Genomic DNA, 14,374 nt, shown 5'->3' on the forward strand with positions numbered 1-14,374 from the left:
ATTAAGCACCTACTAAGTGTAAACCTTTGAACTAGGCGTTTTGATTATTATTATTTTTTAAACTCACAATAACGCAATGAGATACACAATTCTTAGGCCTATTTTCCAGATGCAGAAACTGAGGCTCAGCATGTTTGGCTTGCTATCTCAAGACCCCACACTCAAGATACAGTCAGGCCACTTCAGGGTCAGATGAGACCCCTGAAGTCTCAAGCCCTCATCCTTCCTGCCCAGAGGGTCACTGAGTGTAGCAGCAGAACCAGTGGCCTCCCTGATAGCCACTCCCTCTTCTTCCTAACAAAATCCCAATGTTCTTTGAGCAGCAACATACATGTTTAAAAATCCTTAATTTCACTGATGTCCCTTTAGTGGAGGTGACCCTATGTAAAAGGCTCTGGCCAAGGCAGAGGTCCTAGGGAGAGTACTCCTTCTCAGAGGAAAAGTTCATTCGGAGAAAATCCTCCAAGCCTATACTTTTCCTGAGAATTGAGCCTGGAGAATTCAGCCTCTACCTCACGACTGCAAAAACAAACCCTACACTAAGGCAGCAGAACTCAAAATGAGTCTGGCCCCCTGTGCTTCTTGTTGCAGGGGATAAATTCAACCCATCTCTTCAAACACTCCAATACAACTTCCTACTATGTGTAACTGAAAGCCTTCCCTAACTAATTTGCCAAGTAAGAATTTCACTGACTAAGTCGTATAGTCCTTGTATCATAGATCATAACTTTATTTCCCAAATCAGATTCTTTTTAAAACCCTGGAGCTATGAACCTGAGCTTGCCTACTGGGCTCTGTTGATAACAGTGAACCCAGGAAAGAGACAAAAAATTTTAATAATTACCTACATGACACAGAAAAAATGGGGTGGATGGTGACAAAGATGAGAGATTTTTTCAAAACAATACCTTTTTACATTGTTTGGGTGTTTTCTTAACCATGAATATATAGCCTACCCAAACTATGTAAACATCTTTTTAAAAGAAAGCAAATAAATCAAAGGAGGATACATTAGCCTTATACCTTTTCTGCCAAGAAATCAACAAAATATTACCTGTCTTGGGTCCAGAGGATAATTCAAGGTGTTTTTCTGTAGTAGTCTTCTTTTCAGCTGTTAATGACTGCAGGCAGATAATGACAACAATAATGATAATTAGTGATGATGTAGCAGTTTATGTGACAAGGGCTAAAAACCAACAATATTACATAAAATATTCAAGAACTTACACTACACCCCTTTAACATATTCCTCTGTTTTCCTTTATTTACCAACAAGTAGTCCCAAAGCAAATACTTACAGTGCATTTTTGTATTCTTCCAGAATCTAAACAGAGAGCTATCTAACCTTGAGCTGTCTAACCTTTAGTGGTGAGTACTCCTTCTTATGCTGAGTACTTCAAAGTTACCACATACACCAAAATTAACCAGAATATCTCGCTGCCATTAGATTCTAAATATGTAAGCATTTCATAAATACTTCTTTTAAAGAGAAGGATGCTCAACAGTTTCATCTTCTGAGAACATTTTCAGTATGTATCCTTCACTTACAAAGAAGTACAAAGGTTCTGCATGACAGAAAGAGGTGAATACTGCTATGCCACAATTTTTAAGGAATTCAAGGATGAGGAGAAAAAAGTAACACACCAATTACAGTGTTCTGAAAGAAAATAAGGAAGGGAATTCTGAAGAAATATAATTACAGTGGCCTGAACTCTCAGGAATCTCAGATTTGCCCTTCAGCATTTCAGGGAAAAAAATATTATGACTTTACCAGAGTCTCAGGAGTCTCCTGAAATCCTTCTCCACACCTGAGCCATGCTTCAGAGAGGGAAGCTTCTGCCCCCACGGTCCTGAGACCTGCTTGTCTGCACTGCAGTGGACTCTCTCCTGGAAAGGATGGGTATTCTACATCCCAATTTCTTTTTCTCTGTAGAAATGGTTTTCAAAGAAAAAAAAAACCAGTGAAATCAACTTCACTAAATATACAGTAACACTGTGGAAGCCCAGAAATGGCATCGGTGGCAGCATAGCTTTTATTTTATTTTAAGTATAATTTCCATTTTATTGTCTTTTCAAAGAACAGTATTTCTTCAGTCTTTAAGGACTTAGCTCCTTACATGGGCTTTGGTGGAGGCTGTGGGGCAGCACCCCCAGATCTAAAACAAGGTGACGATGTTTAGTCCTTCCAGACTTTCTGAGAATGATTTCTGACTACCTTGCAGTGAATGGCACAACTCGTGCAGTTATGTACTTTCACATACAGTCTGGGAAGTGCACACGCATCGAAAACACTGGCTTCAGAAATGTCCCTGAAAGCTTCGGCCTCTACTATGTTCCAAATGACGAATTTCTTAACAGCCTTGTCCTTGGGCACACGTCGCGAACAGTTGTGCAGCGAACAGGCTGCACATGTCTGTGGCCCTTTTAGGCATGACCATTGTTCCTTCTTTTCTTGGTCATCCTGGAAGTGAGAAGGCAAGAGAGGACTGGCAGAGTTTTTAAATGTCTCTGAACCGCCACAGAAAGAAAGAGTCACGAGATAGCAAAACCACAAGCACGTGGACAACACAACTAGACAACAAACTCCAAAATACAAGCGTGTGAGGACAAACAATGAACACTCCAAAGTTCTGCATGGTATCATATCTGAGAGGAAAGCAGCTGAGAGAAGCAAGGGAGCAAAGGAGGACTGAGCACAGACATCTGGTGTTCACCAGGAAGGGGAGCAGGCAGCCTGAGAATGCACCAGAAATAGAAAGGGCAAGGGATCCACCCTAGAAGACCCAAAGGAGCCAAGGAGTTTATATCCAGGAACAGTGACAACACTGACTTCTTTCCTCAAGCCATTTTGTTTTTTTAAATGTCTATGACAGACAAATACTCACTTTGTAAGTTTTTAAATTTGCATTTTAAGGAAAATTTTATATTTGCATTGGGAATCAAATTAAGGTCAACTACTATGAGCTGACCACCGAATCAGAAATAAAATCCCTCATCCAGTGCCATTGTAGTTTAAAAAAATAAGATTAAAATATACCATTAAAACTTTCTTAACTAGGAAGAAGGGAACAAATTCATAAAAATAAATTCAGCCATAACATAGATGGTATTTTAATACTTAACAGGTCTAAGCATGTTCCTTCTCATGCAGAAATTCCTATGGTGGGGCAGGACTGCAAGAGGAAGAGGTATCTATCCTCAAGAAGGTGCTACCCTCCACAGACACCTGTCAGGATTCAGTTACCTGACAGCTCTGAGAAAGCTCACTTAGTTATCTAGGACAGTAAAGAAACTGGAAAATATCATTTGGCCTACTCAGAGTCCACACACACACACACACACACACACACACACGCACACACACACATTTTTAACTCCAGAATACCTCTTTAATACATTAAATCAGCCCAGGTCAGCTCTTTAACCAAGTGGGTGATACCAGGGATGGGACAGGGAAGGACAAAATGAGCCTGAAATATCTTGAGCCAGAGAGTGAGAAAGTGCCCAAGGAATAATGAGAACATGTAAAAAGGACACATGAGCCTGAATGAAGGGGCTCTCACTGGCCAAATGTGGGACATTCCAGCATCAAATAAATAATGACAGTAAAGGATTATAACCTACTGAATAAAACAAGACTGTAAGTCTACATTGATATAAACAAATAAATAAATGACGGATTTACAAAATTATCAATGAATGCTAAAACTAGTGGGTAAAAGTTTGAGGATGAAGAGGATATATACATGATCACAAAATGATTCCCCTCAAATTACTTATTAATTCCAAAGGGAAAAACAGTAACTTTACAGTGGAGAAACCTGTCAGACACCATCTTAATCAAGTCATGAATGTTGATGTAAACCAGCATCAAATGCTTCTTAATATGAGGCAACAACCAGAATACAGGACAACCTCCACTGTATTACTACCAAAAATGCATACCCTAAATCTAAACAGAGAAAATATCAAACAAGCCCACAATAACTGGCCTATACACCTCAACAATGGCAAGGTCAAGAAACACAAAGAAAGTCTGAGGAACTATCCCAGATTAATGCAGGACTAAAGAGGCATGAAAAGAAAATGAACATATGATCATGGACTGGATCTTGGACCAGGGAAAACAGATCATTATTAGGCAACTGATAAAATTTGAGCATATACGACTGATCAGATAACAGTATTTCATCAATTTTTAATTTCCTAGTTTTGTAATTATACTATGCTTATGTAAGAGCTGTCCTTAACCTAGGAAATAAACATTCTGGGGTACAGGTTCACTATGTCTCTCAATTCCTCTGAAATATTACAGAAAAAAATTAGATATACACATGTAGAGAAAGGGAAACAGACAGAGAGACCAATAATAACAAATTGGTGAATCAGAATAAAGGGTTACTGTACTAGTTTCCTAGGGTTTGACATAACCAGTTACCACAAACTCAGTGGCTTGAGACAACAAATTTATTCTCACAATTCTAGAGGCTTCAAGTCCAAAAATGAACGTGTTAGTCCCTCTGGGGGCTCTAGGGAAGAATCTTTCCTTGCCTCCTTCTAGTTTCTGGTGGCTCTAAGCAATCCTTGGCGTTCCTTGGCTTGTAGCTGCATCACGCCAATCTCCACCTCCATCATCACATGGTATTCTCTCCTGTGTGTATCTCTGTGTGTCCTCTCCTCTTCTTATAAGGACACCAGTCACTGGATTTAGGGCCCACCCTAATGCAGTATGACTTCATAGTAACTAATTACATCTTCCAACACCCATCTCCAAATAAGGTCATATTCTGAAGTTCCGGCTGGACATGAATTTTGCAGGGGACACTATTAACCCACTTATAGTTCCACTAGAAAGAACCTCATTATGTTATTCTTGCAAGTTTCCTGTAAGTTTGAAATTTTGTCAAAATAAAAAGTTATCCCGACCCTCCACACACACACACACACACACACACACACACACACACACACACACACAAAATAACTATATAAGCCCAGGTTGAGGCCAGGAAGAAGAACAGGAAACAAATACAGTCAATTCTCATTATTCAAAGTAGTTAATGTTCTATAAAGTTGCCAAAAACAACGAATTGGCAGATCCTGAACCACTGCTCCTCGGGGAATACAGCATAGTTCCTGTCAATATGAAACTTTACTTTTTGTGTGTTTCTGTTTAAAGACACCTTATTTAATATATATAGCTTATTCATTAACATTGAACTCACGGCTAACAGCACTATAACTCATGCCTGAACAAAGCTTATCTAACACACATACTTTCTCCATAATGCACATCACAGATGTCCTGCGCTTAGGAACACTAGACAGCACTATGTTTGGGGGCCATTTTAAACAGTGACATCACCAACACGAAGCACAAAAATGTGAAAAACGTGGCACTAAAAAGACCAAGAAAAGGGCCCTCGTTTAGAGTGTGAGAGCTAGAACAAGTAGACAGAGTGGGGCCTTGGACCTCGGTTGGAAACACGGGTGTCAGGTGACTCAAAATTTTCCCTGCTCTACATATGCCTGCAAATGACTATAAAAGCACCAAGAGCACTGATTTGGGGATTACAAATAAATTTGAGCAAGTAGGCGATTTCATAAATGCAGAATCTTTGAAAAATGAGGATTGACTGTACTTTGAATAGACCATACTTCAGAAAAAAGCAACCAATTAAAACACAAAATGGTTAAACTCTGCTTCACTGCTTTACTATCCACATCAGCCCCTCAGAGACCACTTTTCCTTCTTATTGGTGCTCCGCTCAATTTTTCATTTCTCAAGTACACCATGCTTATGTATTTTATTTACTCATTTTGAAACTTTACTCCCTATAAAACCAAATGCATTCCACTATACATTTGTGGGATACTCCCCTTGGAAAGAAGTGAAAATTTCTAAATATTGTTTTGGATATCATGTAATAAATTTGGGGAACAAATCTGATATCTAACAATCCAAAAAGGAAGTTTCCTTGGGTATCTGAATAATATATGTATCCCAATGTATCCCAATGGCTCTAGCCACATACTTGAAGGATGTCAACCCTTTTTCACCCAGAAATTGAACTACATTAAGCAGAGACAATGACTCCGTGGCTCTCAAATCTGTTCCTGTCAAATATGAGGAACAGATGTAAAGTTTTAACCACATCAGCTAGTCGGTAGGCACTGTGATGCTCAGAGCCTGTCCTATCAAGTTAATTGCACATTTGTTTTCTCCTTCTCTCTGGCAACAGAACGTTTCTCAGGCCTGTCACTGCTTTGGTTGCATCTGACTTATCCTTTGCTTCTCTGGATTTCATCCATACTCAGATTCTTTAGGGACTAGAACCCTCTAACTTAACATAAAAGACAGAATTCTAATGTCCTCATCTTCAGTCTGTCAGTAAACATGTACTGAGTGCCCACTGCAGGCAGACACTCCGCCAGGCCCCAGGGATATAAGACGAACAAGAAAGACTCTGCCCTCCAGCAGCTCAGGCAGTGGCAACAGAGACCCTCCCACAAATTCACTGACACGAGGTCCTGAGCCCAAGTTCTGATACCTACTATCCTGGCCTTCAACAGCACTCTTCAGCCTCCCCTTCTGCTTCCCCAGCCAATCTGTTCTACGCCCCTTGCTGCTGCCAAGTGGAGCATTTCCAACACCACACCTGCATCCATGGAACTCTTTGCCAGAAATCACCTCTCCTCTTCCTTTAGCCTCTCCAACTCTGCCATGGATCCCGGCTCATCTTTTCCATGAACTATCCCTCAATGCCTCCACTTAATCCCTCCCTCTGGGACAACAGCCTGTTTCCTGCCCCATCTACTCCTTTCCCTAGAATAAGAGCTCCTGAGGGCAGGAGTCTCATGCCTCTTCATCTTATCCCCAGTGCACAGCACTCCCCACTGAGGTACTCACTAAATGACTCTTGAATGAATATGCAAATTTCTTGACTATTACCACACCTGTCACAAAATCTAAAATATCTAAAGTAAATAAGTCAGCAAGTATAAACCTAAGCGTAAACACAGCCCTTAAGCTGTGTTAAACTCATTTCCATTTCATCTACTTATCCTTATAAACAATACCTCTGCCACAGCTCTCTAGAACATGTGTATTTCTCTCTCCACAGTGTTTACTCAGCCACAGAGCAGGTGCTTACAGGGCGACTTCACTACTCAGCCTTCTCATCCATCCACATTTCTAGTGACAAAACACACTCCCAGCACCACAGTTTTGGGCGCCCAACCTGGCCAAGGATAATCATAGGACATCAGCCTGGCCATAGTAACTGGTCCAGGGATGCCATGGGACCCAAGCTGAGGCAGTCAGAGGCCCTCTCCAGGACTTTTCTAACTGGGGCTACTGGAGAAGAGTCTCTTCTTCCCAACTTGGCCAAGGGTGTGACCCCAAAGCAGTGAGCCACCTTGTAACCTATAATATGAAGAAACCTGAGAAAGAAAGAGGCACAAATCATGCTCCAGGCTGTAAGTCAGGTCCCTGAGCTGCCCAGGTGCCCAGATGCTGTCAACTGCAAGCCAACCCATCAATCTTCTGTGCCTCTGTCCAGCTGAAGTTGGCCTTCAATCACCAGCTACTGAAAGAGGTGGACCACAATACTCAGTAAATATTCGTACTGAGCTGAAACGATTCACTGAGCCCTCTGAAGGTATACAGCTAAAGACAGTTTCCATCTTCAAAGACCGTGGGTTCTAAGGATATAATTGGAGTGGAGGAAGAAACAGACCTAAATTGGGCTAATGAGCTCAAAAATAGATTGAGAGGATGTTTCCTGGAGAAAGCTGTCTTGGACTTGAACAAAGGAAGAAATGTACTTTGGTGATGGCTACCCATAGATCCTCAATTTCCCAGGCTAGTCCTAATTCCAAATGTCCTGAGTTATTATCCTCCTCAAGCTTAGAAACATCCAGGAAATTCCACAAGCAGCACACAAATCCTTTCAGCTCCCATCTTCAAGCTGTGCCGTCAGACTGACCTGGCCTGAGTCACCGCTGAGCTACTGGTTGGCTACACTGACACTTCCCAAGATCCAGTTTCTGTATCAGTAAAATGAGAATAATAAATATACTTACCTCAAGATGACTACCAAGATAAAACTGACACTAATGACAATACTGTGAAATAATAGTACCACAGACCACCATAACGGAAGGTAGAAGAGCTGATTAACATTCAGCAGAGTTAATATGAGAAGGTACTTTAGACATTTTTTATAAAGATGCTTATATTTTCATACACTATGATTCATAAAATACTGTCTTAATCTAATGACCAACTATAATATTTCAAACCTCGAAAAATAAGAAAAAGCAGCTTACTGATTAGAACTCTACAGCCTCTCAGACAGTTTAAGGAGCAGAAGGGAATTAAGCGACTTTCCTGGTGGCGCAGTGGATAAGATTCTATACTCCCAATGCAGGGGGCCCGGGTTCTATCCCTGGTCAGGGAAGTAGATCCCACATGCACGCCACGACTAAGAGTTCACAGGCCACAACTAAGGAGCCCGCCTGCCTCAACTTAGATCCGGCGCAACCAAATAAATATTTCAAAAAAACTTTAAAAATAAAGAAGAAGGGAATTAAATGACTCATTGGAAAAGGTCAGTTTATTGCAGAGTCAAAGTCACTATTCCATGAGCTGCCCCCATAACCAGTGCTCTAGCCTTCTTATCTTTCTCACAGTCAGGCAATGCCGATTAAGAAAGACCGACCCTCCTGATGTGGGGACAACAGACGTTAATAAATAAGAAAATAAAGGGTATTAGAACAAGTCCGAGAAAAAACATGTAAGTAAAATAAATTTTCACAAAGCATAACAAAATTTTTGAAAACTGCCTATAAGGTTCAAGACAACTTCGCCCTTTCCTTTGTTTCCTGCCAGGCTGTCTTTCCAACTCTCTTTCAGTCTGACCTGCTGGACCCCTCAGGATTTGGCCTAAGGACTACCTTCTTCACGAATCCTCCTGTACTGTTATAGCCCTCAGTCATCCTCCTTGAACCACTCGTTTGGAAATCAGCACTTCCAATAGCACCTCCACTGCCACAATAGAGAATGCTATTTTCATGTGTTTATGTCTTCTATGACCCCCAAACCAGGATTCACTTATAACTTACGCTCTACAAGTGGCAAACTCTAAAAGCGCTAGCTTCCAGAACTTACTGGTTTATCCCTTGTCTGCTAAATAATTTCAGCATATGCTAAATAAGTTTAGGAGTCACCTAAATCATTGCTTCATTTAAGGAAGTTCATATCTATACTATCTTTTCCATTCATGGAAGAGTTTTTTCAGGAAAGAATCCATAGCCATTCCAGTGTTTTAAAGTTTTCGGTCAGAAAGGCATTAAATCATGTAGCAGTTTAAATTCATTTCTTCTTCTGTCATCAGAGAAAATAAAGGAAACGGTTGCCACATTTTGTATAATTTTCATATACTTTCAAACTTAAGAGTACTTTGGCTAAGTAGTAAATGTCTGGAATGTACAATTATGCTTAAACTTACAGTACAATAATCACCTAGTTTGGGTGTCATCAAACACCTAAACTGTTCAAACAAATCAGACTAATTTACTACAGCTATTCTAATAAGACTCTGATGCTAGAATCCTAATCTCTAGCAATCTAGCCCTCTTTTTCTCATTCTTCTCAACAATCCGGAACTTCTTAACGTAACAATGTTGGAAATATGGTGATGTATTTAATTTTCAACACTTGAAAAGAAAAGCAGAATTATTTTCCACTAGCCCTGTACACCAGCTCAGAATACCATTAGTCTGAAACTTATTTTTTTCTGAAATGGAAAATTCCTCTGCTGGAAACCAAGTTCCCATGCCAGGCTGCCTAAAACCACTCTTGGCTCCACTGACATGGCTCCACTGACGTTACTCTTAATCTAAGGACTTAAAAGACATAAAACAATGACAGCTGCTAATATATCACACTCTGGGTCCAATTTTATTTTACTGATCGCTCCCCACTCAAAAGCAAACAATGAGTTTGCATTGGTTCTTTCCCATTCCTGCTTCCTCACTGTTGAGAAGTTGAAGCACAGCAACCTATAAACTCCAACTGTGATAAATTTATTCTCATGCAAAGGCAGGATTATCAGCAAGACCCCTTCAAAGGCTACAGATTCAAGTCTTTGTCCCTCCTTCCCTCACAGCCCTCTAACCAAATCTCCACTTACAGTTCAACCCTAACCCGCCTACTCTTCAGAAGATGGAAGTCTGAATAAAATTATAATAGACTTTAACTTAAAAGCAATTAGTTAAAAAGGTGCTTAATAAAAGCTATTTGTGACAAACCTAGAGCCAACATAATACTCAATGGTGAAAAGTTGAAAGCCTTTTTGCTGATTCCTGGAATAAGACAAGAATGGCCACTCTCACCACTTCTATTCAACATAGTATTGGAAGTCCTAGCCACAACAATCAGACAAGAAAAAGAAACAAAAGGTAACCAAACTGGAAGAGAAGAGATAAAACTGTCATTTTATGCAAATGACATGATACTATATGTAGAAAACCCTAAAGACTCCACAAAAAAACCACTAGAAATGATAAATTCAGCAAGGTAGCAGGATACAAAATTAACATTCAGGAATTGACTGTATTTCTTTATACTAACAATGAAATATCAAAAAGGGAAAGTAAAAAAAAAAAATCCCTTTTAAAATCTCATTAAAAATAATAAAATACTTAGAATAAAACTGACCAAGGAAGTGAAAGACTTATACACTGAGAACTATAAAACACTGATAAAGAAAGCTAAAGATAATTGAAAGATACACCACGCTCTTGGATTGGAAGAATTAATATCGTTAAAATGGCCATACTACCCAAAGCAATCTACAGATTTAATGCGATTACCATCAAATTACCTGTGACATTCTTCACAGAACTAAAACAAATAATCCTAAAATTTATATGGAACCATGAAAGACCCAGAACTGCCAAAGCAATCCTGAGGAAAAAGAACAAAGCTGGAGGCATAATCCTCCCGGGCTTCAAACAATACCACAAAACTACAGTAATCAAACAGCGTGGTACTGCCACAAAAACAGACATATGGATCAGTGGAACAGAACGGAGAGCCCAGAATTAAACCCACACACCTACGGTCATTTAATCTTTGACAAAGGAAGCAAGAATATACAACAGAAAAAAGACAGTCTCTTTGGCAAATGGCGTTGGTTAAGCTGGACAGCCGCATGTAAACCAATAAGTGAGAGCACTCTCTCACACAATACACAAAAATGAACTCAAAATGTCTTAAGTACTTAAGATAGGACACCACAAAACTCCTACAAGAGAACACACGCAAAACATTCTCTAACATAAACTGTAGCAATGTTTTCTTAGGTCAGTCTCCCAAGGCAATACAAATAAAAACAAAAATCAACAAATGGGACCTAATCAAACTTATGAGCTTTTGCACAGCAAAGGAAACCATAAACAAAACGAAAAGACAAACTATGGGCAGGGAGAAAATATTTGCAAACGATGCAACCAACAAGGGCTTAATTTCCAAAATATACAATTGGCTCATATAACTCAGTAACAAAAAAACCAAACAACCCAATCAAAAAAAACAGGCAGAAGACCTAAATAGACATTTCTCCTAAGAAGATATACAGATGACCGATAGGCACATGAAAAGATGCTCAACGTTGCTAATTATCAGAGAAATGCAAATCAAAACTACAATAAGGTATCACCTCACTCTGGTCAGAATGGCCATCCCATTAAAAAGTCTACAAATAATAAATGCTGGAGGGGTGTGGAGAAAAGGGAACCCTCTTACATTGTTGGTGGGAATGTAAATTGGTACAGCCACTATGGAAAACAGTATGGAGGTGCCTTAAAAAACTAAAAATAGAGTTACCATATGATCCAACAATCCCACTCCTGGACATATATCCAGAGAAAATTCTAATTCAAAAAGATACATGCACCCCAGTGTTCATAGCAGCACTATTTACAACAGCCAAGACATGGAAGCAACCTAAATGTCCACTGACAAATAGATAAAGAAGATGTGGTATATAATTACAATGAAATACTACTCAGTCATTAAAAAAGTATAAAATAATGCCATTTGCAGCAACACGCTTCCCCTACAGTGTGACAGCGCTTCTTATAATTTAGCAGCGTCTCCAGGCTGAAGGATGTCACGTGTGAGAATTTTAAGAAATGCGCATCCATGTCCTGACGGCCAGAACTGAACATCCACAAGCACCCTTTCAAAGCTTTTATCCAAACTACCTCTACATCTTAAAGTAACTTCATGCCCTTGTATATAAGACAAAACCACGCAAAACAAAGCCCCAGAAGCCCCCTTTCCCATTCTAAATTAGTGACCTCGTGGATTTTGTTTTATTTCCAGTTTGTGTAAAATGTGGTAGTGATCCTTCCGGTAAACAGGAGATTGGCAACAAATAGAAACACCTCTCCTCACACTCTACTGGATCATAATCCGGTCAGATAAACGTGCCAGCCTGTTGGTATCTGTGTACTATGAGAATCTGGTACCTTGGAGGGCTCTGATTTGGTACAAGGGAGACGCCCCGCTGCCAGGATAAGCACTTGCCACGTGAAATTCAGGCTCACAAAAACTCTCCCTTGCTATCTCTGACCCCAATTTTAGCACCAGTTTTCTTCACTTTCTAGGTTTCAAACACAAAGGAACCAGTGACCAAAGGCAAGTGATATAGGCCTTAAACTTGCTGCCATCCTTAATTTCCTCATTCATAAACTTTCCTTAGAAAACCCAAATCCCCATTCCTCTTTTTAAATAGATTGCTGCCTTCAGCCCCGATGGCCAATAGCAGACATCTATTTCCCAATGGATGAGAGAGACTCCTTCACCTTCTTGGTCATGGTTGGAATGAGGTTCACGTGGCCATTCACACACGTGGTCATGCAACTCTCCAGCTGCCCCTTCACCTGAACCTATTTACTCCCCACATCCGTTGAATCTTTGGTTTTGTTGTTGCAATACATTGTGCACCGGGCCAGGCGCTCCTGGAACTTCTCCAACTCGCTGGTCACCAGGGCCTGGGCTTGAGACAGAGGTGCATGGCAGCGCTCAATACACTGGTGCGCTTGCTGCACGGATGCCTGGTTGTCCTCACAGCAGGCGGCGCTGCACCGGAACATGAGGCCCTGCATCTTCCGGATGTTCTCTCTCCAGACTTATCACCATAGAGTCCACTGCCTCCTGCACCCAGAGCTGCTGCAGCTCCGCCACGGCGACCCTGCACTGCTCCCTGCCACGCAGGCGCCCACATGGACTCCCACGCACAAGCCCGCCCCCCCGAATTAAGATTTTACCTAATTATGGGACTTCCCTGGTGGTGCAGTGATTAAGACTCTGCACTCCCAATGCAGGGGGCCCAGGTTCGATCCCTGGTCCGGGGACTAGACCCCACATGCATGCCACAACTAAGAGTTCGCATGCCACAGCTAAGGAGCTGGCAAGCCACAACTAAGGAGCCCTCAAGCTGCAACTAAGGAGCCCGCCTGCCACAACTAAGACCTCATGCAACCGAATAAGTAAATAAATTACTTTTACCTAATTGTAAACCACCTCAGATATAACTCTGTAATCACACACTACTAAAGTAAAACCAGCTCCAATGAAAAGAAGCACAATCGTTTAGCTATCACAAACTGAATATTTATGCTACAGATGGAATGTCTGTGTCCCCCCTATAATTCATATGTTGAAACCTAATCCCCAATGTGATGGTATTTGGAGGTGAGGACTTCGGGAGGTGCTTAGTTCACAAGGATGGAACCCTCACGAATGGGATTAGTGCCCTTATATAAGAGGTACTAGAGAGATCCACTATGTGTGGACAAAAAGAAGATGGCTATGAACCATGAAGTGGGCCCTCAACAAACACTGAATGTACTGGCACCTTAAATTTGAACTTCCCAGCCTCCAGAACTGTGACACATTTGTGTTGTTTATAAACCATTAGCCTATGGCATTTTTGTTACAGCAGCCTGAACAGACTAAGATAATTCAGTAGCTGCCAGACATCACTGCAAATGTTTCATGTCTATTACCTCATATAGATCCTAGGTGATATTTTATGCTGAAATGAGTAGTATTAATTCCATTTCACAGACAAAGAAACTAACTGTTGAAGACATTTTTCAAGACCATGTATCTGTAAATAGTAAAGCCAGGATCAAAATTCAAGCTAGTTTAAGCCCAAGGACCATATTCTTAATAGGGCTACATTTTTCTGCAAAGGAGAAAAAGACACTCCCTTATCAAGTCACTGTACTTCCATATATTTGGAAATTGTCATAACGTACTGATTTTATTAGAAAAGGTGCTTTATTGCGATCTACT

The 14,374-nt window shown here is 40.6% G+C and overlaps 1 protein-coding gene and 2 pseudogenes across 3 annotated transcripts in view; all 3 read right to left on the bottom strand.

The window, feature by feature from the left end:
• Positions 1–1,904, bottom strand: part of LOC309835286 (DNA repair-scaffolding protein-like) — a gene marked incomplete at its 3' end in the record, with an annotated part of 120,000 nt that extends 118,096 nt beyond the window's left edge. The window contains exons 1-2 of the mRNA XM_082674684.1: positions 1,772–1,904; positions 1,055–1,121 (exon numbers count right to left, since the gene is read on the bottom strand). The remainder of the gene's footprint in view (positions 1–1,054; positions 1,122–1,771) is intronic.
• A 209-nt stretch (positions 1,905–2,113) lies between these two features.
• LOC309835559 (small ribosomal subunit protein eS26-like) lies at positions 2,114–2,460 on the bottom strand (annotated as a pseudogene). The gene has a single exon. The product of its transcript is annotated as a small ribosomal subunit protein eS26-like (transcript).
• Positions 2,461–12,843: 10,383 nt separating this feature from the next.
• Positions 12,844–13,298, bottom strand: LOC309835590 (protein FAM136A-like; annotated as a pseudogene). The gene has a single exon. The product of its transcript is annotated as a protein FAM136A-like (transcript).
• Between the last annotated feature and the right edge of the window lie 1,076 nt (positions 13,299–14,374).

The sequence above is a fragment of the Grampus griseus genome (genome assembly GCF_964374135.1).
Source record: "Grampus griseus genome assembly, chromosome: 17".
NCBI classification, from domain to species: Eukaryota; Metazoa; Chordata; class Mammalia; order Artiodactyla; family Delphinidae; genus Grampus; species Grampus griseus.